Genomic DNA, 22,836 nt, shown 5'->3' on the forward strand with positions numbered 1-22,836 from the left:
GTCCTTTGTACTTCTTTCATTGATGCACTTATGCAATGGTTTTCTTTAAGTATAAGACCTTTCACCGATGCATTTATGCATGAACTTCTCTAAGTATGGGCCTTTTCACCGATGCATTTATGTGATGGTCTTCTTTAAGTATGTGCCCTTTCACTTATGCACTTATGCAACGGTTTTCTTTAAGTATGGACCCTTTCACTGATGCAATTATGCAATGATTTTCTTTAAGTATGAGCCTTTTCACGGATTCACTTAGACAATGACCTTCTTTAAGTATGGGCCCTTTCACTGCTGCACTTATGCAATACTCTTCTTTAAGTATGAGCCCTTTTCAATGGTCAGCTTAAGGTAAGAGAGTTTAACTTCGCCTCCGTCACCTTGAGACTCGACAAGTTCAGCTTCAACTATAACAAATCCGTTCAAATGCCATCTTAAGGTGCAAAGGATCAAATCTGGTCTACCTTAAGTCATGAAAATTTTGAGATCCTTTTAAGATAAACCCGTGAGATGCCAGGTTAAGGTGCAAAGGGACAAATCTTGTCCGCATTAAGACATAAAATTTTTGAGATCCTTTTAAAGATAAACCCGTGAGAGGCCAACTTAAGGAGTAAAAGAATAAATTTTGTCCACCTTAAGAGCATGGAAATTTTGAGGATAAACTCCTGAGAGGACAACTTCAGGTGCAAAGGGACAAATCTTGTCCATGCCAACTTAAGGTGCAAAGGGACAAATTTTGTCCACCTTAAGAGCATGAAAATTTTGAGATATTTTTGAGGATAAACCCGTGAGAGGCCAGCTTAAGGTGCAAAGGGACAAATCTTGTCCACCTTAAGGCATGAAAACTTTTTTTATATAGTCTTAAAGATTAATCCGTAAAGAGACCAACTTAAGGTGCAAAGGAACAAATCTTATCCACCTTAAGACATGAAAACTTTTTTATATCTTCTTAAAGATAAATCCGTAATGAAACCAACTTAAGGTGAAAAGGAAAAAATCTTTCCCACTTTGAGACATGGAAATTTTGGAGGCCTTGATTTGAAGACACAGAGGTTTTGTCAACTTTCACTCCCAAATTTGGCATTTTGAGAGGTTCAACTTCCAAATTTAGGGAATTTGGAGACTTCTTCTTATGTGAATGAAGCTCATATTTCATTGGAGTTTACCCCCATTGAGCCACCAATACTTGGAGTGAGTCCAAGATTTAATTAGAATATTTTCATACTTGGTATCCATATGGGGGTATTAAGTTATTGAGTCACATGATAAAGATTTGGGAGAGAGTGGTTGAGTAAAGGTTGAGGAGGTTAGTGTCTATTTCGGAGAATCAGTTTGGATTTATGCTCGGGCTCTCTACAACAGAAGCAATTCACCTAGTGCAGAGACTGGTGGAACAGTACAGGGAAAGGAAGAAGGACCTGCACATGGTGTTTATCGACTTGGAGAAGGCATCTGACAAAGTCCCTAGGGAAGTCCTTTGGAGATATTTGGAGGTGAGTAGGGTCCCGGTGGCATATATCAGAGTAATTAAGGACATATATGATGGATCTAAGACCTAGGTGAGGACGGCGGGAGGAGATTCAGAGCATTTTCCGGTCTTGACAGGATTACATCAGGGATCTACTCTTAGCCTATTTTTGTTTGCTTTGGTTATGGAGGTTTTGACGCGGCGTATCCAATGAGAGGTGCCCTACTGTATGCTTTTTGCGGATGATGTGGTTTTGATTGACAAGACCCAGGGAGGTGTGAATGATAAATTAAAGGTTTGGAGACAGACCCTTGAGTCTAAAGGGTTCAGGTTGAGTAGGAGCAAGACCAAATATTTTGAATATAAGTTAAATGGCTCGAGGGAGCAGGACGAGGTGGTAGTAAGGTTGGATTCTCAGGTGGTGTGTAAGAGGGATAGTTTCAAGTAACTCAGGTCTATGATTCAGGGGAATGGTGAGATTCACGAGGATGTCTCTCACCGGATTGGGGCGAGATAGATGAAGTGGAAGCTCGCCTAGGGAGTGTTGTGTGATAAGAAAGTGCCGCCCAAGCTTAAAGGCAAATTTTACAAGGTGGTAGTCCACCTGGCCACGTTGTATGGAGTGGAGTGTTGGCCAGTCAAGATCTCTTATATTTAAAAATTGAAGGTGGCGAAAATACAGATATTACGTTGGATGTGTGGTCTTACTAGGGGGATAGGGTTCGAAATGAGACTATCCAGGAGAGGGTTGGAGTGGATTTGGTGAAGGAAAAGATGTGGGAGGTCCGTTTGAGATGGTTCAGACACGTGATGAGGAGGGGCACAGATGCACCAGTTTGTAGGTGTGAGAGGCTTGCTTTGGATGATTTCAAGCGGGGCAGGAGTAGGCTAAAGAAATATTGGAGAGAGGTGATTAGGCAGGACATGGAGTAGTTACAGCTTACTGAGGACATGACCCTAGATAGGAAGAGCTGGAGGATGCGTCTTAGGATAGAAGGCTAGTGACTATTAGGGTAGGTAGGGTATGGCATTACCTGTTTGGTGTATTACTCTTGTTAGGCTACGTTGTTGCATGCTGTATTACGAGTGCCTACTATTCTTTGTTTACTTTCCATTGTAGGGGCATTTTTATGTCTTGCCATCTTATTCCATACATTTTGTACGGTTGTGATTACTTATCTTATCTTGAGCCGGGGGTCTATCGGAAACAACCTTACTACTTCTCAGGAGGTAGTGGTATGGACTGCGTACATCTTACCCTCCCCAGACCTCACTATATGGGAATACACTGGGTTTGTTGTTGTTGTTGTTGGTATCCATATGGAGGATACTGCAGGAACATATTTTTTTTGAGACTCATGCAACTGAACTCAAAATGAGATTTCAAGCACCTACATACCTTAGTGAAGAGGATCAAGTCACAACGGTGTTCTGAGTGAGTGTTTTTTTATTATTATTTTATTATTTTTGCATCCTAACTTTGCCTAGGCCACCTTTTTCGAGGTTTTCAACCTAACGGACATTTTTTGAGCGGTACATAGTTTATACTCCTGCAGGCTAGGAGTGAACATGTAGTTTATACTCGTGCCTTAAGGAGTGTTTCAACTTGAAGATTTTTCTCAATTTTAAAGAGCTTGGTGACATACAATTTAGACTCATGTTTCAAGGAGCATTTAAAATTGAATACTTAGCTCAAATTTGAAGAGTTTTCTGATTTGAAAATTTAGCTCACAATTTGATAAGCTTTGTAACATTTAGCTCAAATTTGAAGAGCTTTGTTATATATAGTTTAGGCCCGTGTTTCGAGGAGCATTTTAACTTGAATACTTAGCTCAAATTTGAAGAGCATTGTGTTTTGAAAATTTAACTCATAATTTGATGAGTTTTGTAACATTTAGATCAAATATGAAGAGCTTGGGATATATAGTTTAGGCTCATGATTTGAGGAGCATTTTAACTTGAATACTTATCTCAAATTTGAAGAGCTTTTTGATTTAAAAATTTAGCTTGCAATTGGATGAGATTTATAACATTTAGCTCAAATTTGAAGAGCGTGGTGATATACAATTTAGGCTCATGTTTCGAGGAGCATTTTAACTTGAATACTTCGCTCAAATTTGAAGAGCTTCACAATTTAAAATTTAGCTCATAATTTGATGACCTTTGTGGCATAATAACTTAGCTCAAATTTGAAGAGCTCTCTGATTTCAAGATTTGACTTGAATTTGAATAGTGATTTGAAATTTTAGCTGAAATTTGAATAGCTTTACAACTAGCAGATTTGACCCAAATTTGTAGATCTTCATGATATGTAGTTTACTCTCATTCTTACCGAAGCAATTTAACTTGCAGTTTAGACGCATGTTTTGAAGAGTTTTATAACATACAGTTTAAGCTCATACTTCGAGGAGCAATTTAACTTGTAGTTTAGACTCATGCGTTGAGGGATTTTATAACTTGCAGTTTAAGCTTATGCATTGAGGAGTGCTTTAACTTGCAGTTTAGACTCGTGCGTCAAGGAGTTTTGTAACTTGCAGTTTAAGCTCATGCATTGAGGAGCACTTTAACTTGCAGTTTAGACTCGTGTGTTAAGGAGTTTTGTAACATCCAGTTTAAGCTCATGCATTGAAGAATGCCGAGATATGCATAGACTCATCGAGTTCATCTTTATATGCAAACAAGCCCCCACTATGAGAGTCTTCTATATCTTCAAATTTGTAAGGTTCACAGACAAGCATTCATTGATCTCCTCTTGCAGCTATGCTTAATTCCATATCATACGCACAAGTTGTCAATTCTTCAAATGTATTGGGATTTAATTCTTGCAAGATATAGTGAAAACCCTAATTCATGCCTTGAATACACATTTCAATGTAGAAGCTTTACTAAGATAATCATTACAGGTGAGGCTCAAACTTCTCCAACTATTGATAAAGTTAACAACTGACTCTTCTTCAAATTGACGGGCCTTTGTAAGTTCAATCATACTAACAACGCGGCTTATGCTATAGAAAAAATTAAGAAGCTCTTGCTCCAACTGCCCTAACTATCTATAGAACCAGGTTCAAGATCAATGTAACAATCAAAGGAATTGTCCTTGAAAGATCGTATGAACTGCTTGATGAGATGATCACTATATGTTCCATCATTATTTCAAGTCTCAATAAAGTGCGTTATATGTTGTTTTGGGTTCCCTTTTCCCTCAAATTATTGAAATTTAGGGGGTTGATAGCCAGCAGGCATTTTGAGGTTATCAATCCTTATAGTGTAGGGCTTGGCGTACATAAGGAAAGACTTGGTGAAAACATCATACTTTTATTTGAGGGTCCCTTAAATGAACTCTTTCAACTGATCAGTTGGGATCATTCCCTCGGAAGAAACTTGTACCTCCTTAGCTGGTGGCATTTTTTTCCAGGATATTTCATCTTGTGACCTTCTAAAGCTTTCTAGGTGCATGGATAGACTCTCCGTCTATTAAGCCATCCATTCTGTCTTCCAACTTATCAATTCAAGCATCTTGATTCTGTACATACTTAATAAGACCTTTAATCACCCTCATCAGGTTTACAAGTTGATCCTCCATGGATGAGGTATCAGTTATTATTGCTTGCATGATCACTGGAGACGTTGGAGAGTAACACGGATTGTCGCATAAGTTGATCTTCGAAGTGCTCAGCTTATGCGGCGTAAGTGGAGATGATGCATTTATTGAATGACCATCGCTCTTTGCACTAGAGTATTTCAATCCAGAGTGCACAAGTAGAGCAAGAGACTTCTTAAGTGTTTTTACCATGTTGCTTTCTCCTTCTGAAGCACTTCCATTGGACTTCATTCCTTTTGGTGTTGAAGATCCAAAAACTAGATTTAGCACGAATGACACTGGATGTGATTGTGTAAGACCCAACAAAATCCTAAGCTTGATTCAGTCCTATAAAAGCTAGTAAGGGGTCCCAGACTTAGACAAATTCAGCTAAGTATTCATACTTAGAATTATTTTAGCCTTCGTAAGTTCGCGATCCTTTTTCACCACCTTTATGACCTTTAAATATTGATTTTTAGGTTAATTCATGATCAAGAATGTCAGTAAGTGTTCTTAAACAAGTTTTGGATTTTTAGGACTTTGTTTGAGGCACATTTGGAAGTCCAAACCATTGGCTCAATGTAATCTTGATGTGCCGCGTCGCCCATCACGTCGATGAGTATTTTCCCCCAGCTCCTAGTGCAAATTCCAGTGAGCTAGCCGGACTCAACGCAGCGCGTTAGCCATAGCAGCGACCCCATTGACATGATGCATCGGTCCGCATGTCGTTGGGCATATTTTTTAGTAATTAAAATAACATCTAGAGGGGTATTTGGGACATTTTCCCATTTCGAACTAGCCCCTAAAACACGAAATTCAGCCATCACAAAGAAAATTACACTCTTTTCTTTCAAAATCATTCAAGAACAAACCCTACGACTATCAACCCAAGATTCAAATCCCAAGGATTGCACTTTCAATCTTTAAGAATTCAGGAATTGAGGTATGTCAAGTGTTCATCCAAGGGTTTCCTTCCACCCTTGGTATTCAAGATACCCTTTTAACTACAAGTTCATGAGTTTGGTGAATTTCACGGTAAGGTTTGAATATGTTCATGATTTCCATGTTAATGGAGTTCCTAATCCATGATTAGTTGCAAGATTTGTATGAAATTATTTATTATATATGGTTGCATCATGAGAATTCATGTTAAAACCTTTGGATTATGAATTTGGTTTTTGAAATTGTAATGCCCCTATGTTGTTTAGTATTGTATACATATACTATGCCCTCCAAGTGTTTGGTGGATTGTTCATGTGAGTTGAATAGTTAAATCCTATCATATTAGCATGTATACAAGTTCATGTTATGCAAGTGTGTGGCAAAATGCTTCAATGAATGAATAGTGATCAAGTAATTAGTTATCATGTGTCAAGATGTGCTATGTCTTATAGTCTATGCTATCATGTCCTGGGGGTATTTAATACCCGAAAATCTAGCTGTTTACTTAGAGCTATAGTAGCTACAGAATAGACTCAATAGTATCATGATTAGTAGTTTAGTAATCAGTTCAGAACCTAGTAGAGTTCAGTCAGTTAACAGAATTCAGTAGTATTCTATCAGTTAACGAAATCCAGAGAACTTAGTTCAGTTCAGTTAGATAGTATAAATCAATAATACATTAGTCCAGCCTAGCACATTTTATAATTCAATCCAGTGTTTATTCAGTTAGGAGTAGGATTCAGCATCGAGTGAACCCAAGAATAGGGACTCACCTGCCAGTAGAGGGTGTGATCCTTAGATGTTGTCCTTGTGTTCTAGAACTTAAAAGCTAGCATAGGTTTAGACATCAACCTAGCAGTTGAGGGTTGATAAGGTGTCCTACCTGGCAGTTGAGGGTACCACCATTCTCATTCAGAGAACCTACCAGATGAGGGTGACTCAACTTGTCTTTACCCATGGCATGGTACTGACACCCTTTCAACTGGAGTTACAGGTTGGACCCTAATCTATTCAGAAAGGGGTATATCGGTTAGATGATTACCTCCCACAGTCTTAATTTCAGTCTTCAGAATAAAACTCTGTTCAGTTCTACAGAAATAAAAAATATTAGACACAGTCACTCAGTTTAGTACGAAACTCAAAATAGTTTCATAAAATCAGGACTGTCAGATACAGTCACTCAGTTAATAATAATACCATATCAGTAAACTCAAATATCAGTAAACTAGTGATTCTAAATGCAGTATCCAGTGTTACCATGACCTCAGTTATAGTTTACATATTTTATGCATGCACTCTCATTCAGTTATACTTATGTTATTAAGTTAGTATGTTCATGCATATGAACCCATGCATCTCAGCCTACCTCACTTAGCATACCAGTACATTCAAAGTACTGACGCATACCTTTCTTTTGTTCTATGATGTATTATATCATAGGTTTAGATGCATGGGCTCTAGCTCGTACTTAGCAGCCCAATCCATCAGCAGCAGACTAGTGATGAGTCTTCATTGTTCTAGGACAGATTTATTATTCCAGTATTTCAGTACTTAGTTTATTTCAGTAGTTGAAGTTAGTTGGGGACTTATTCCATCAACTCCTTATTTAGACAGTAGAGGCTTGTCAGACTAGAATATTTATAGACAGATGTTCAGTTTTGGTATTGATGTACCTACTCAGTATTTATTTACAGTTTTGAACCTTATGGCAATTTTTTGCCTAATTTTAGCTTAAGTATAGTATTACTATTTAGTTATTACAGCAGGTACTAGTCAAGGATTAGTTTGTAGTCCCTCGAGATTATGAGCACCGTGTATCATCCGGGGTATAGACTCGGGGCGTTACAACTTAGTATCAGAGCCTAAGTTTTAACATAGTCCTAAGAAGTCTAAAAGCTGCATCTAGTAGAGTTTTGTGCATGGGTGTGTAGCACACCACACTTATGGACAGGGGGCTATTAGATGTTTTAGGAAAAGTTTCCCTTATTTCAGTAATCATGTCGTGCGGGTGAGCACAAGCTCAAGTTAAACTCTTTGTCTAATCCAAGTTTCTCTTCTATTTACAGAATATGCCTCCAAAGAGGACTAAGGGAAGAGGAACGGGAGACCAGCCAGCACCGTAGCCCATCCAGCCAGATCCCCTGGATTAAAATGTCTTCCACGCTGAATTCAGAGCAGCTTTCACCACTTTAGCTCATTCTATGGAAGCCAGAATAAATGAACAACTACCGTTCTAGCCAACCTAGTGGTCAATACTACTGCATCTAGGATTAGGGACTTCACCTAAATAAACCCTTCATTTTTTACTGGATCTAAGTCAGATGAAGACCCTCAGGAATTTCTTGATCAGTTGCAGAAAGTTACAGATATTATGGGGGTAACTGCTATTGAGAATGCTGATTTGGCCATATATCAGTTGCAGGATACGACTCACTTATGGTTTAAATAATGGAATGTAGAAAGGGTCGCAGATGCAGGGCCCATAGAGTGGGAGGAGTTTGCCACTGCTTTTATGGATAGGTTCTTCCCGTTGGATTTGAGGGAAGTGAAGGTTCTAGAATTTATTAATCTGAAGCAGGCCAACAGGATAGTAAAAGGGTATTCTCTCAAGTTTACTCAATTATCTAGATACACTCCTCATATAGTGGCAGATAGCAGATCCAGTATGAGTAAGTTTGTGTCTGGGGTTTCTAGCAGTATGGTTAAGGAGTGTAGAGCAAAATTAAGAAGATGGAAATATCTAGGCTTATGGTCTACGCTCAGTAGATAGAGGAGGCTAAGAATAAGGAAAAGGAGAGAAAGAACAAAAAAGCGAGAATAGGCAGTTTCAACTTCACTCAATGTAAGTCAGAGGGTGGGAATCGTTTTTAATTCCACCTAAAATCCTCATTTCCAGCTCCATCCACAGCCAGTGATCCAGTGCTGAAATTTAGAGATGGTAATAGAGACAGGGCGCCAGGCCCTAAGCCTCAGGGTAGTGTTAGTAGCACCTGAACCAATCCCTTTGCCAGAAATATGGCAGAAACCACCAGGGTATCTGCAGGGCTGGTAGTGAGGTGTGTTTTGGGTATGGCAAGCTAGGTCACAGAGTCAGAGATTGTCCCCAGTCAGGTTCCTAGCGTCAGCAGAGCCGTCCCTCAGCTTAGTTTGATCACTCGAATCAGCAGGGTGCTGCTTCTAGTGCTACCATTGGGCAACGCACAAACAGAATCTATGCCCTTCAGCCCTGACAGGATCAAGAAAGTTCTCCTGATGTGGTCACTGGTACATTACAAGTTTATCATTTATAAATTTATGCTTTGCTAGATCCAGGAGCTTCTTTAGCCTTTGTAACTCTATATATAGCTGTCGATTTCAGAGTCAGTCCCGAAATCCTAGAAGAGCCTTTCTTAGTGTCTACCCCACTGGGTAAATCCATCATAGTTCAATGGGTATACAGGAACTGTCCAGTTATGGTATCTCAGAGAGTCACTTCAACAGACTTAGTAGAATTAGAGAGACAGATTTTGATGTCATTCTTGGCATAGATTAGCTTTATTCATGCTATGCCTCAATTGACTGCAGAAATAGAATTGTCTTAGTTCAGTTTCCAAATAAGCCCATCCTAAAGTGGAGGGGTAGTACTTCAGCACTTAGTGGTCAGCTTGTTTTCTAACTTAGGGCAAGGAAAATGATATCTAAGGTATGTGTCTACCATCTCGTTCGAGTACAAGAATTTATTTTAGAAACCCCTAATCTTGAATCAGTGTCAGTAGCATGTGAATTCCTAGATATATTTCCCGAAGATCATCCCAGAGTTCCTCCCAAAAGAAAGTTGACTTCAGAATAGACCTTCTTCCAGATACTCAACCTATCTCTATTCCGCCATACATAATGGCTCTAGCAGAACTTAAAGAATTAAAAGAACAGTTAAAAGATCTTCTAGATAAGGGATTCATCAAATCCAGTGTGTCTCCGTGGGATGCACCAGTTCTATTCGTGCATAAGAAAGATGGTTCTCTCAGAATGTGTATAGACTATCGTCAGCTAAATAAAGTCACAGTCAAAACCAAGTATCCACTTCCCTGAATTGATGACCTGTTTGACTAATTTTAGGGTGCCAATTACTTTTCTAAGATAAACCTCAGATCAGGCTATCATTAGCTCAAAGTCGGGGAATATAACAGCCCAAAAATAGCCTTCAGAACTCGGTATGGTCACTTCAAATTCCTAGTTATGTCATTTGGTCTTACCAATGCCCAACAGCTTTTATGGACTTGATGAACCATGTATTCAAGCAGTACTTGGACATTTTTGTCATAGTCTTCATATATGACATTTTTGTCTAGTCTTGCAGTGAGCATGATCATGCAGACCATCTCAAAATAGTATTACAAACCCTTAAAAACTATCAGCTGTTTGCCAAATTCAGTAAGTGCCAATTTTGGCTAAGGTCAGTAGCCTTTCTCAGCCATATCGTTTTAGGTGATGGCATTAGAGTTGATCCCCAAAAGACCAAAGTAGTGAGAAACTAGGCCAGACCCATCTCTCCATCAAATATCTAGAGTTTCTTGGGTTTGGCTGGCTATTACTGATGGTTTATTGAGGGATTTTTTTCTATTGTATCCCCTATGTCTAGATTGACTTAAAAAAAGGTCAAATTTTAGTGGTCAGATTCTTGTGAAAAGAGTTTTCAGGAGTTGAAGACTCGACTCACTACAGCCCCTATTTTGACTTTACTAGATGGTTCAGACGGCTTTGTTATGTATTGTGATGCTTCCAGAGTTGGTTTTGGGTGTGTTTTGATGCAAAGAGGTAAGGTCATAGCCTATGAATCTAGTCAGCTTAAGACCTATGAAAAGAAATATCCAACTTATGATCTTGACTTAGCAGCAGTAGTATTTGCCTTAAAGATTTGAAGGCACTATTTGTATGGAGTGCATGTTGATGTGTTCACTGACCATAAAATCCTACAATATGTATTCTCTAAGAAAGACAACCTCCATCAGAAAAGGTGGTTGGAGTTATTGAAAGACTATGACATGAGTATTCCGTATCATCCGAGCAAGGCTAATGTAGTGGCTGATGCTCTTATTTAGCTCAGGAAGTTTATCAGCTTGCCCGACTAGGTGTTCTCTTAGTCGATTCAGCAGAAGGTAGTGTATGGGTGCAGAATAGTGTAGAATCATCCCTGGTTTTTGAAGTGGAGGAAAAGCAGGATAGGGATCCCAGTCTAGCTAAGTTAAAAGAATCAGTTAGAGATCAGAAGGTAAAGGTTTTCTCCCAAGGGAGAGATGGTGTTCTGCATTATTAGGGTCACCTATGTGTGCCAGGTATAGATGACCTCAGACAACGGATTTTTGCAGAAGCGCATGGTGCGCGTTACTCTATTCATCCAGGGGCCACTAAGATGTACCGTGATTTGTGAGAGATCTATTAGTAGAGTGGGATGAAGGAAGACATTGCAGAGTTTGTAGCTAGTGCTCAAAGTGTTAGTAGGTTAAGATTGAGCATTAGAGGCCTAGTGGGTCTATGCAAGAGTTCAGTATCCCCACTTGGAAGTGGGAGAAGGTGAACATGGATTTTGTGACGGGTTTGCCTCGTACTCGTCGTCAGCACGATGTAGTTTGGGTCATTGTAGATAGGATGACCAAATCAGATCATTTCCTACCAGTCCATACCTCTTTTTTAGTCGAGGACTATGCCAAGCACTATGTTAGAGAGTTGGTCAGATTACATAGAGTTCTGCTATCCATTATCTCAGATAGAGGTATGTAGTTCACCTTTCATTTTTGGAAATCCTTCCAAAAGTGTCTTGGTACCCAAGTCCACCTTAGTACAACTTTTCACCCTCAGACAAATGGTCAGGTAGAAAGGACCATTCAGACTTTATAGGATATACTGTAAGCATGTGAAATAGACTTTAAAGGTAGTTGGGATGACCACTTGCCTTTGATTTAATTTCCATATAACAACAGCTATCATTCCAGCATTCAGATGGCTCCATTTTAGGTGCTCTATAAGAGGAGATGTAGGTATTCTATTAATTGGTTTGAAGTGGGAGAAGCCATAGTGGTAGGGCCTAACTTGGTGTTTGACACTTTAAAGAAGGTTCAGCTGATCAGGAAAGGGCTTAAAACAGCTCAGAGCCGACAAAAATTATACGCAGATGTGTGGATAAAAAATCTTGAGTTTGATATCGGTGATTATATATATTTAAAGATCTCTCCTATGAAAGGAGTAAAGAGGTTTGGCAAGAAGGGGAACCTCAGTCCCCGATATATCGGTCCTTACCGAATTCTCAGCCGTTTTGGAAATGTAGCTTACGAGCTTAAGTTGCCTTCAGATTTAGCTTCAATCCATCCAGTGTTTCATGTCTCCTTACCAAAGAAATGCATAGGTGAACCAATAGTTGTAGTCCCTATAGGGGGTATAGACGTTCAAAACAGCCTCTCTTAAGAGGATATTCCAATTGAAATCCTTGACTATCAGATTCGCAGACTGAGGAACAGAAAAATCCCTCTAGTCAAAGTTCTTTTTCGAAACTAGTCAGTTGATGGAGCTACTTAGGAAGCAGAGGAAGATATGCAGACCAAGTATCCTCACCTCTTCTCCACAAACTCAAACTCAGCCCAAGGTAATAGTTTTTTCTTTAACTTACTCAGTTCCATACTCAGATTTTCCTTTATGGACTTGGTACCAGTTACCGTTGCATATTCAGTTGTATATTTATGCATCAGATATGCATGTTCAGTATGAGAAACTCAGCTTATTAGCAATCCTAGTAATGCATTCATGAATCATGTTCATCTATGTACTCATGCATCAGATATGCATGTTTAGTATGAAATTTTAGTTTATCAGTAACTTCAGTCATAAAATCATGATTTAGTTGTACATGTCTCATATCTAAATCCAGTCTATTAGTATTCTCAGCTTACTCAGTCTCTGTAATGACCTAATTTTTTTTGGAACCGGAACGTCACACAGTGCTCATGATCCTAAAGGACCACAAGCTAATCCTTTACTGTCCCTGAACACTGCATAATATGGATAATAAATGTGGAAACTGTCCATAAGGTTCAAAACATCTAAAAATACTCAAAATTAAAAACTGAATACTGATACATCTATCCGAAAAGCCTCTAAACTATCTGAACTATGGAGTTGATGGGACATGTCCCCAACTAACTCCATCTACTGAAAATAAACTAAGTCTGATATGATAATAATAAAAATAAGGATCATCCTCGACTGAAGAGGACTCACTGCTATGTCTACTGCTGCTAACTGGGACTGAGCTACTAAGGGTACTCTGGATCTCGTGCCTATGAACCTATGGTGTCAGATAAAACACCATAGCGCAAATACGTCGGTACGTGAATATACTGAGTATGAAGATGAGGTAAGGCTAAATGCAAGGGCTTATGCATGAACAATTACTTAACTGAATAATCATGAGAATACTAAATAAGGACATATGCATGAATGCACAAACCATAACTGAGAACATCGCAACTCGACGTATTGAAACTCGGCTACTACTTTACTAACATCTAAAGTCACTACTAACGCCTGAGATATTGAACACTGGATCATTTGATACTGATAACTAAGTACTGGAGTTGAAATCAGTCTTATCTAGTGAGTGATCTCAAAAACTGATGATACTGAAACTGATTAACTGAATCTACTCATATCAATGACTGAATTCTGAGCTTTCTTCTCTCGACTGACTGCATTAGAGATCAAACCTCTCTAACGAATGATTCCAGAATCTACTATCAATGATAAGCAAAGATTATATCTGAGATCAAACCTATCTAGCAAAAGATCTCTGAATCTAATAATGAGAATAATCACTGAATCTGAGAATGAGATCAAGCCTATCTGACGGGTGATCACTGGATTTGATAATGAGATTACTCAACTGAATCTGAGACTGAGATTAAGCCTATCTAGCAGGTGATCTCTGGATCTGATAATGAATTACTCAACTAAATCTGAGACTGAGATCAATCCTATCTAGCGGGAGATCTCTGGATCTAATAACACTGATATTGAATAACTTTATGTGGGACCATGCCTATCTAGCGGGTGGCCCATGAATCAATAGAACTATCTCAGTTCCTCACTGAGATAGATGACTGTATATGATAGTCCTAATTTCTAAGTTCTTTTTTGAAGACTGATACTGAAATTGTAACTGTGGGAGTGCTCACTTAACCGCATGCCCTGAATATGAACTGGTGGGGTCCAACCTATAACCCCAGCTGGAAGGGTGTCAATACCATGCCACGGGTAAAGACCTCTCTGGTTAAGCCTTTCTAATGGTTGACCCTCACCGGAAGTCAAGCCTAAGGCAGTATAATAGTCAAACCTATCTAGCAGGTGATAAGCCTTTTCTAACGGGTGACTCCTGCATCCTGCGCTGGCTATGAAGTTCTAGAGTTTAGGGATTGCTCCTAATAACTCTGCCTTCTAATGGGGAGCCTCCATCCCTGCACTCGCTTGGTTCTAGCTCCTACTCCTAACTGAAAGACTCTGAATTGATTCTTAACTGAACACAAACTAAGCTGAATTAGATACTGATCATATTTCTCGAATGATCTGACTGAGTTAATCTGAAGTCACTTGGTTTTGTATCTGATGAAATACTATTGAATCTTGTTATCTAACTAAACAATACAGAACTTTGAATAGATTACTTGATTACTACTAAGGTCTGACTGAACACTTGAATACTACTTGATTTGAGCTGAGTATAGAACTGAGACTAGAATACTAGCAATACTGAGATTACTGAGATTTCTTAAGTTCTGTATTTGTTTGAGAGTATAGAGTTCTATAACCCACTGAGTTCTGAGAATCATGGCTTGATTGAGATTATCATGAAAAATAACACGGGCTCTAAACTGCAGCTAGATTATCAGGTATAAATACCCCAGGACTCGATAACGTAAAAGTAAAACACAACCATTCTTGAATAATTAAGACCATGGACGTTAATTCACCATCACAATCACTAAGCCATCTCTTCAAGCATTTAGAAATCATAAACATGTGATAGTATAGGGAGACATGCTATTGACTCATACTCCATTCAACAAGGTCTTGTATCAAACACTTAGAATGTATTAAAGTCTTAGCATGTATCAAGGAGCACATAATTGAGGAATTTTATGCTATCATGTCACAATTCATTCACTAAGGCTTTTCAAAAAACACTTGGCATGCATAGGCTTGCACAAAATTGGGGATTTCTAGTCAACATGCTATAATGGCTCTAATTCCTTCACATAAGCATTTTATCAAACATATGGGGAGAATGCTTTGCTTATTCAACAATTTCTACACTTAATTTACATGAACACATCACTTAACAAGCAACTTGAAGAAGGTTTATCATGAACATCACATACTAGGGTCTTGAAAACCTTGCAAACAAACATGAATTAAAACTCAATAATCATAGGAACTTCAATTTCAACACACATGAATCATGAAAACCCATAAAAATAAGATCTTTGAAATTTAAAAAAGGGTTCTTCAGCTTCTTGGATGAAAGGGACCCAAGAATCAACATTTGCATACCTTAGGGAAACTCTTTCTACAAAGCTCTTAGAGAGATTCTTGATTTCTTGATTTTTATTGATTTTTCTTGAAGAAGAAAGACAGGTTTTGATTTTGTAGAAACCCTAGTTTCTTGATTTTGAAGATGAGAAATAAGGTTGAGAGCCTTGATCTGGTATAAATAGGGGCTGAAAAGAGTGGATAAACACCTCTTTTAAAAATGAGTTAAAAATACTGAACGGGGTCTGCGACGGTCGAAGTGGCGGTCCGTTGGATCGTCCATTCCATATCAGTCATCAAAATAATACACTGCCTCGATGTAATGGTCTCAACGATGGTCCATCACAAATCTGACGGTCCATCGATCGTCCGTCGCACGTTGGCCAAGATGAGGCCACACTGCCTCAGCGCGACGGTCCATCGCAGCCACAATGGTCCGTCGTCCTGGACGTTGCACTTGGGATAAAAAAGAGAGTCACTTCCTTTTTTGAAATGGTCTGGGCGACGGTCCATCGCAAGCTCGATAGTCCATCAACCCGACTGTCGCACCTGGGCAGTTCCGACTGCTTTCAGTAAAACAGCCATAACTTCCTCGTCCGATGTTGGATTTTAACGAAATTGTTATCAATGGAAAGATTATTCAATGATATATATGAAAAAAATTTGATATTAGGGAAATTCTACATGGTTCAAAATATTTCTCACTTGGGAAGACACTTCTCACCATTAAGGCTGGATTTATGCTTACTTGACACACTCTAAGACTCAGACTATGAGAGAATTTTGTGGGGTATTACAGTCTCATTCAAGGATGAATGTTCCCAAGGGGGAGATATTGTAAGACCCCATAAAATCCTAAGCTTGATTTAGTCCTGTAAAATCTAGTAAGGGGTCCCAGACTTAGAAAAACTCAGCTAAGTATTCATACTTAGAGTTATTTTAGCCTTTGTAAGTTCACAATACTTTTTCACGACCCTTATGACTTTTAAATATCGATTTTTAGGTTAATTCATGATCAGGAATATCAGTAGGTTTTCTCAAAAAAGTTTTGGATTTTTAAACTTCGTTTGAAGCACGTTTGGAGTCCAAACCAGTGGATCGATGCGATCTTGACGAGCCGCATCGCTCATCGCGTTGATGAATATTTTCCCCAGCTCCCATTATAAATTCCAATGAGCTAATGTGGACTCGATGCGGTGCGTTGGCATAGCATCGACCCCATCAATGTGATGCATCGGTCTGCGTGTCGCTGGGCATATTTTTCAATAATTAAAATAGTGTCCAGAGAGATATTTGGGACATTTCCTTATTTCGAATTAGCCCCTAAAACACAAAATTCAGCCCTCACAAAGAAAATTACACACTTTTCTCTCAAAATCATCAAGAACAAACCCTATGACTATCAACCCAAGATTCAAATCCCAAGGATTGCACCACCAATCTTCAAGAATTCATGTATTGAGGTATGTCAAGTGTTCATCCAAGGGTTTCCTTCCACCCTTGGAATTCAAGAAACCCTTTTAACTACAAGTCGATGAGTTTGATGAATTTCATGGTTGGGTTTGAATGTGTTCATGATTTCCATGTTAATGGAGTTCCTAATCCATGATTAGTTGCAAGATTTGTATAAAATTGTTTATTATATGTGTTTGTATCATGAGAATTCATGTTAAAACCTTTGAATTCTGAATTTGGTATTTGAAATTGTAATTCCCCTATGTTGTTTAGTATTGTGTGCATATACTATGCCCTCCAAATGTTTGGTGGATTGTTCATGTTAGTTAAATAGTTAAATCCCATAATATAGGCATGTATACAAGTTCATGTTATACAAGTGTGTGGTAAAATGCTTCAATGAATAAATGGTGATCAAGTAATTAGTTATCATGTGTCAAGATTGTGCTATGTCTTATAGTCTATGCTATCATGTTCTGGGCGTATTTAATACCCAAAAATCTAGCTGTTTACTTAGAGCTGTAGTAGCTACAGAATAGACTCGGTAGTATCATGATTAGTAGATTAGTAATCAGTTTAGAACCTAGTAGAGTTCAGTCAGTTAACAAAATTCAGAAGTATTCCACCAGTTAGCAGAATCCAGAGAACTTAGTTCAGTTCAGTCAGACAGTATGAATAGTAACAGATCAGTCCATCCTAGCACAATTTAGAATTTAGTCCAATGTCTATTCAGTGGGTGTAGGATTCAGCACCGAGTGAACCCAAGGATGGGGACTCACCTGCCAAGGTGTGATCTTTAGAAGTTGTCCTTGTGTTCCAGAACTACATAGCCAGCGTAGGTTGAGATATCAACCTACCGATTGAGGGTTAATGAGGTGTCCTACCTGCTAGTTAAGGGTACCACTATTCTCATTCAGAGCACCTACTAGATAGGGGTGACTCAACTTGTCTTTACCCATGGCACGGTACTGACACCCTTCTAACTAGGGTTACAGGTTGGACCCTAATCTATTAAAAAGGGGCATGTCTGTTAGATGATTACCTCCCACAGTCTAAATTTCAGTCTTCAGAATAGAACTTCATTCAGTTCTACAAAAATTAGGACTATTAGACACAGTCACTCAATTCAGTACGAAACTCAGAATAGTTCCATAGAATTAGGACTATTAGATACAGTCACTCAGTTAACAACAATACAGTATTAGTAAACTCAGATATCAGTAAACCAGTTATTCTGAATGTAGTATCCAGTGTTACCATGACCTCAGTTATAGTTTTTGTATTTCATGCATGTACTCTCATTCAGTTATACTTATGTTATTCAGTTAGTATTGTTCATGCATATGAACCCATGCATCTCAGCCTACCTCACTTAGCATACCAGTACATTAAAAGTACTGACGCATACCTTTTTTTTATGCTATGATGCCTTATATCATAGGTTCAAACGCACGAGCTCTAGATCATACATAGTAGCCTGACCCATCAGCAGTAGACTAGTGGTGAGTCCTAATTATTTGAGGACAGATTTATCATTCCAGTATTTCAGTACTCATTTTATTTCAGTAGTCGGAGTTAGTTGGGGACTTATCCCATCAACTCCTTGTTCAGACAGTAGAGGCTTTTTAGACTAGAGTATTTATAGACAAATGTTCATTTTTTGTATTGATGTCATGTACTCAGTATTTATTTATAATTTTGAACCTTATGGCAAGTTTTTGCCTAATTTCCACATAATTACAGTATTATTATTCAGTTACTGTAGCAGGTACCAGTCATGGGTTAGCTTATGGTCCCTTGGGATTATGAGCACCGTGTAGCATCCGGGGTACAGACTCTGGGCGTTACAGTTTGTTGTCTCAGCATGTTGGCCTTTCTCCTTATGACAACTCCCAAGCTTTCAAAAGTAACACCAAGGATGCTTTCTACTTAGAATCAGCAGTCTTGGAAGTAGTTGATTGAGAATTAACCTTCTTGAAAGTCATTTCAGCGTTCTTAATCTTTAAAGTTAAAAAAGTTGAGATGAGAGATAGAGATCGTCCCAGTGGGCATACCGAAATTTGTTGGAAAATAAAATTCTTGAGATCAAAAAATAAATAATTCGAGACAAGAATATATAACAACAACCAATTTATTGATTCAAATGTGAGTGTTTCAATCTCTAGGAATACTTTGATTCACCTTTTCAAATATAAATTCAAGGGCTTAAAGCTTGATCTTGAATTTGAACTTGATTTATTGATTTGATGAACTTGATCTTGACTTGTGCTTGAATTCAAGAGCTTTTGGGCTTGTTCTTGAATCTTGTGGTCTTGATCTTGAAGAACTGGATTCGAATGCTTGAGCTTTTTAGAAAAATTATGGCATTTGATCCATGAACTTTTTCTTGCTTCTTGTTAGCATTCTTTGTCCTCTTTTCTGAATTATGAGACCCTATTTATATTTGTGGAAAGGGAAGAGTTATGATAAAGATAAACTTTCTTTGACCAATCAAATTCAGGTGACGTGATACCTTTTATGGGCTTTTGATTTCACTATGCCTGCTGCATCATTTTGACATGTGGCATGATCCTATTGGCTCTTTCACATGACTTGGCATGCCATGTTACTTGACATGTGGCACCCATTTGGGACTCTGCAATATGACAATATCTTGGGCTTAGCAAAGTGAGCTTCTCATTTGTAGCCCAAATTAAAGGGATAACCTACAAATATTGGACTTTATTTAAATCCATGTATGTTTGGAGTTAAATAATTAATTCAATTATACCAATCCACAATATTTATTTGGGACTAATATATTTTGAATTTAATATAATCCGAATTTCATCTAACTTTATATTTAATAAAATTTCATCGCCCACAATTACGTCGTGTCAAATGAACTTTTTTCACATCTCCATCTCCAGTCATTCGTTTCTTCACTTCTTCCACCTGTATCAGTCATTAGTTTCTTTACTTCTTCCACCTTATTTCCCCCATGGGATATAAAATAGTAGGTAGGGTTTGAGGATTGTTGGATAAGGACGAGGGAAGTATAATGATTTGGCAAAATTAAAAATTAAAATTTGGCAAAAGTACGTAGTTTTCCCGAAATTATTTATCTCCTACCGTAGACACGTAATTTTGTCTACCCCAAAAATTAATTTCCACTCATTTACCTCTCCCTACCCTACCCCTACCCCTTCCTATCCCCTACCCCACCTAATCCACCCACACCCAACAAACCTCTGTACCCACCCACTTATATACTTCAATTTTTTTCAACACCTAATTCTCACAACACACACACAAACACATGCTATACACACAAAAAAAAGAGAATAGACAATTCACAAAAAAAGTTGATGAGTGGTGCTTTTACCACTCATTCACACTCATTATTCATGCACATTATTTTATTTTGAATGAATAAATAAGATAAACTTGTGGTTAGATGCACTAATATCCACTTTTTGTATGCAAAAAGTCAAGGAGATCGAAAGATGTGAATTTGAGCTAAAAATGATAAAAAGGGAGTAAAGAAGACTATAGTTGAAGACCTGGACTACATCATCCTCTATTACCACAACCGTGGTCCTCAATCCACAGTTGCGGTCAGTCAAGACGGCAGCACAATATGGTTGCGATGCACAATTTCAGTCGCACTACCGCGATCATAGATAGTCTTGTGCGATCGCAGTCTAGTGGGAATATGCTGAGTGGAAGATTTGTAAAAACACTCAGATGCATCCCTAGCCATATTTAAGCAAAAATGCTGAGTGGCAGATCTGTAAAAACACCCAGACACATTCCAAGTCATATTTAAGCAAAAATCCTTTCTTCTTTGGGCATAGCTCACCATAGATACACTTTTGAAATCAAGGATAAGAAACTGTATTTGGGAAGTGTGTAATTATTCTTGGAGGCTAAATTTCTTTGTAAATTTTGTGAAGATGAATTCTTTGGCATGGTATATCTCTCTTCACTTTCTTCATGGTAGCTAAGTAATTTAGTCTTGGGATTATGTTGAACTAAATTGCGTTTGTGTGTGGGTGTTGATGTGTTTGCATGATTTTTAGTTGTTAATTATGGATTCTACCATTGCTTGAGCTTATGAGTTGGAATTTCATGAGTGAAATCCCCAAATCTCCAAATGGGTTTGATGGGTGAAAGCTCCAAACTCTAGAAATCTTTTACTATCCTCGAAAGAGGGATGAAAATGAACATAAGGTAACCCATAACATCCTTGAAAGAGGGTTATAGGGGAATAAGACAATGGTGGACAATTAAGTCTATGGTTTACTACCCTTTTGCAATCTTAAAAATAAGTATAATCGGAGTATAAGTCATGTAAAGAGCATTATCCTAGAAATAGGGATGCTTGATTAAGGTTTTGGGTGAATATAATTTGCACACTTGTTAGGTGCTCGAAAGAGCTAATAGCTGAAATCATTGTGGCTTGATTGAAATTGTCCATAATGACTATAGACCTAGCCTATCCTTCAGTTAACAACTAAATTTCATGCCAAACCTCCATCAACCCTCACACTTGCACTTTTAGGTAGGCATAATCCCAGATTTCCTAAAAACTTGACCTAAATTCATATGTGTTATATTCTTGCTTTGATTAGTTGACATATCATTTCTAAATCAAACCCCCTATTTTATTTTACATGTTGTTTTTGTTAGCATCTCTGATAATCCTATAGTAATTTTGAGCATCCATAGGGTTGAATCCTATAAATTCACTCCTCGAGATTCGACCTCAATTTGCATTGGGTTACTTGACAATGATTGTCTCACCCTTAACTATGGGAGTGAGTGAAACATTATCAAAATGAAGCCACTGTCAGGGAGTGAAATATAGATTTCACTTGTGTGGTATGATTCTTACTTGGAAATACCCGGCGTGGTATAATTTACTTTATTTGTTATTTTTGAATCTTATTTTAGGTGATCAAATTGTTAATGAAACAATGAGTGATAGTGCAAGAAACATAGGCCCCTTTGACACCCTTCTAGATGATGGATTCCAGCTAAATAAAGTGGGAAAAACAAGTGCAATCTGTATCCTGCCAACTAATGCGAACAAGTCTTCCATGTGACTAGCATTATGCTTCACATGTTACAAATGAAATGATTGTTCGGGGGTCAAGCCTTTGAGGACCCAAATGTCCACTTGAAGAATTTCATGGAGGTGTGTGCGCCTTTCAATATAGCACATATTACTCAAGAATCTATTCATCTTCGACTTTTCCCATTTTAAATAATGAGCGAGGCAGTTTCATGGTTTCGCTTACTTTCACTCGTCTCAATTACATCTTGGGATGAGCTTACTAAGTTGTTTCTTGATAGATATTTCCTGCTATAAAAAATGCTTCAAAAGCAAGATGAGATTATGAATTTTTGGCAAATGAATGGAGAGCTATTTGAAGCTTGGGAGAGGTTTAACAGTAAGCTTGCTCAATTCCCAAATCATGAAGTCCCAGAGAAAATGCCTCTCGAGATCTTCTACCGTGACCTTGATCCATTAAACAAAACGGTGGTAGATAATGTGTCAGGTGGATCCCTAGTGAAATTGCACCACCATGTGGCCTTTCTACTAATTAGAGAAGTATCAAAATAAAATTGGGGTTGGCATACCTGAGAAACCTAATCTCCCAAGATTTCTTCTACTAATTCCATGGTTGATAACGAACAAAGAAATAGGAATGAAGAAAAAGAGGAGAACATCGCAAAAATGATGACCCAACTTAAACTCTTGACAAAGCATGTTATGGGCGTACTCGCGAAAGTGGTCAACGCCGTAGCATAAAAATCTTATGAAGATGACGAAGAGGCAAAGAATTTAGCTGAGGAA

The 22,836-nt window shown here is 38.2% G+C and overlaps 1 non-coding gene across 1 annotated transcript; it reads right to left on the reverse strand.

Annotated features, from left to right (window-relative positions):
* Positions 1-22,357: 22,357 nt before the first annotated feature.
* LOC124896393 lies at positions 22,358-22,460 on the reverse strand. The gene has a single exon (XR_007052755.1). It is a non-coding gene; the product is annotated as a small nucleolar RNA R71 (small nucleolar RNA).
* Positions 22,461-22,836: the final 376 nt, after the last annotated feature.

The sequence above is a fragment of the Capsicum annuum genome, chromosome 2 (genome assembly GCF_002878395.1).
Source record: "Capsicum annuum cultivar UCD-10X-F1 chromosome 2, UCD10Xv1.1, whole genome shotgun sequence".
Classification (NCBI taxonomy): domain Eukaryota; kingdom Viridiplantae; phylum Streptophyta; class Magnoliopsida; order Solanales; family Solanaceae; genus Capsicum; species Capsicum annuum.